The 3,127-nt window shown below is 45.0% G+C and overlaps 1 pseudogene; it reads left to right on the plus strand.

The window, feature by feature from the left end:
• LOC119338629 overlaps positions 1-1,574 on the plus strand; it is a 6,959-nt pseudogene extending 5,385 nt beyond the window's left edge.
• Positions 1,575-3,127: the final 1,553 nt, after the last annotated feature.

Here is a 3,127-nt window from a genome sequence, read left to right on the forward strand (position 1 = left end):
AGCCAATGAGAAGATGTAGTGGGTTAGAGGAGGAGACCGCCCTGCTTGATCAGGTGAAGAACTCCAGGATCAAGCAACAACAAGTGCTCGAAAACGCACATGTTTCGCTCCTTCCATAGGTTCTAGCAAATATAGATAGCCATGGTTATGTGTTTTGTCATCCATGGGACAGGTGATGACATTCCACCGGGAAGAAACGGAACTGGCATCACCGGCGTTGGAAACAAGAGCAGGGCAGCGACGAGTAGCCATACCTCACGTGTGAAGGATCATCTGAGGATGATGCAAAGGAGTCTTCTCATCTTGGTCACACAAATTGCATAGCTGGTTATGAGCGAGCCTCTAGTAGAGAGGTTGTCGATGGTGAGAATGTGCCCACAGTGGCGGCATTAGGCCTGTTTGGGACTGCTTCGCTCAACAAATGTCAGTTTCACCCTACCAAATCAACTTTGGAGCAGTTGCACACAGAAGTTGCAGCTCTATGAAGGAGTAGTTTACCATGTTTGGCTTTTAGCTAGCTCCAGCTTCAAGAATGAAATTTTGTGCGTAAAGGATCTATTTGAACGGGGAGAAGGAGCCATAAAACCGCGCTAAATAAGTGAAGCGAGCATTGTAAGAGCCTCACGCTGTGCAGTTCCAATTGATAGAATCCTCTAGAATTCAATAATATCACAATAAACAAATTGAAAGCAATAATAGGATAAACATTGAAGAAAGAAGGACAAGACGGCCGAGAAATGTTTGAACACAAGAAGTACTGCTCCAATCTAGTGTCAAACATATGACGTATTCATTTCTACTAGTACTCGTTTAAACTGGATCATTTTCTTCTAATGTAGTAGTACATCATGTAACTTAGCATTTACTACAAAATGTTCAAACATGGGCGGGTGGGCTCCAAACTTTTCGGTATTTCAAACCATGAATTACGATCAGGCGCCCTGATATTTTTTACGTTGGTTTGTTTTTATATATAGGTGTTTCCGAAGGGATCCCCGCTGGTGGAGGACGTGTCACGTGCCATATTGGAGCTGGCGGAGGAGGACGGACTCACGCCCATCGACAACAAATGGTTCCGCCACCCCGGAGCCTGCGTGGGCAGGAGGAGCAGAGGCGAGGATGACGCCAGGCTCGGTCTGTGGAGATTTCGTGGGTTGTTCCTCATCAACGCCGTCGTCTCGTGCTTCATGCTCCTGATTCACGTCACCATGGTCGTCTCCCGGGAGCGCGCGAGCGGCAGTCAGCTAAGGGCCGACACGGAGGCCACCACAGGAGTGATGCCATGGCTGCGCGCTTGGCTCCAGCGTTTCGACGCCTTCGAAGGCCCGCAAGGCGAGCCAGTGCACAACTGCCAGGGAACGGTGGAGGAGAATCCCCTACAGGGTCCGGCCACCGGAGCTGACCTGCAAGATGATGCCATGGGAGACTCTGACTCTACTCCCGTGGGAGACACTGATTCCGGCAGAAATGCAGCTTCTATCCCTGTTTCGGAGGAAAACTCAAGGCTCGTTGGGGGGAGCTCTACAAGGCCGTTCCCGCACGAACCTGCACCACCAGCCTTGGCGCCCATGTAGCTTGCGATTATGCATGATGGCAAAGGAATTTCTGAGATGTAGATTGCGATTATACATGTCTTAGGTTTGGTCCATGAATTTTAAAACACTTGTTTCTACTGTCTAGTATATTGATAAGGAGGCAAACTAGCCAAATCTTATAAAGGAGTTCACTAGCACAATGCCACGTGCGTTGCTAGTGAATCATAAAAAAGACGATGAGATACTGCTGCCTTAAGAGATCATAGAAAGATGATGTTGTCATACGACTATTGCGTTGTTTATAATTAAAATGAAAGCGTAAATATAACAAAAAGTCATGTTGTACACTAGTAGAAAAAGGACCTAATACGAGACACATTAGTGCCAGTTTGATTTTGAGCCGGCACTAATGTGTCCAATAGTGCCAGTTCCAACGGCTAGCCGGCCGTTCTCATTAGTACCGGTTCGTGACGAACCTTTAGTACCGGTTCGTGCCACGAACCGGTACTAAAGAGAGTGGTGGCAGGGTATTGTCAGTCTGGGGCCCCTCCAGCACCTTTAGTACCGGTTCGTGGCACGAACCGGTACTAAAGGTCGACCTACATAAACCCTTCGTCCACCCGAGCCACTCTGTTCTTCCCCTTTCCCCTCACTTCCTCTGTTCTTCCCCTCTCTTCCTCGAGCTCCTCACAAATTTTTCCCAAATTTTGTCAAGATTTGAAGGCCCCCATCCATTCAATTGATCACAAAGGTTAGCAACTTTGTCCTTTCAACTCTCATTGCTAGATTAGCTCTTGCAATGCTTTGTATAGTGATTAATTTGGGAGGAATTATATTTGCTAGTATTTGATTTATATGCAATTTGAGGTCAAAAATAACACTTAGTTTGCATATGTAGGTGTGGTTTACTTAGTGCCTGCTAAATCTCCGTCGTAACCACCGTCGATCGCCCGCACCGTCCCGTCGCCGGCACCACCTTGTGGTGAGGCTCTTGTTCATGAATGTTTTACATTACCAAATTGATGTTTGTGTGATTTGGATATATAGTTACTCGTATAATTATCTTACCCATACGTTGTTTGTTATACATAGTGCCATGGTTTTGATATCCGTCCCCGTCGGCCCTCGTCCTTGTTATGATTCGGATGTGGTATATTCTCATTTAAAACTAGTTGTTGCATTTCGTGTTTATGACAGATTATGCCCATCAAGTTGACATAGATATTTTTATCTAGGAGGTATGTGAACCGAAAATTCCAACTGACCCTATTGTCGAGAGGTTAAATTTAGTTGAAAGAGAAAACGAGTATTTGAAAGAAAAATTGAAAAGAATTGAGGGGGAGAAGATGGAATTGGAGTTGCATGTTGCCGATGTCGTCGATGATCACAAGATCAAGATGGAGAAAATGAGGTTAAAGATTAGAAAGATTAGAAAATATGCCATTGATAGTGTGGCTTGGTATCATTATGCTATTGGATCAATTGTTACCTTAATTACGATCTTCATCGCATTTGTTGTTGCATTTAAATTCTTTAGCTAGAGAGTTATTTGTATGTTGCATTTAATTAAATGTTGTATATGAACTTTATGT

The sequence above is a fragment of the Triticum dicoccoides genome, chromosome 7B (assembly GCF_002162155.2).
Source record: "Triticum dicoccoides isolate Atlit2015 ecotype Zavitan chromosome 7B, WEW_v2.0, whole genome shotgun sequence".
Classification (NCBI taxonomy): Eukaryota; Viridiplantae; Streptophyta; class Magnoliopsida; order Poales; family Poaceae; genus Triticum; species Triticum dicoccoides.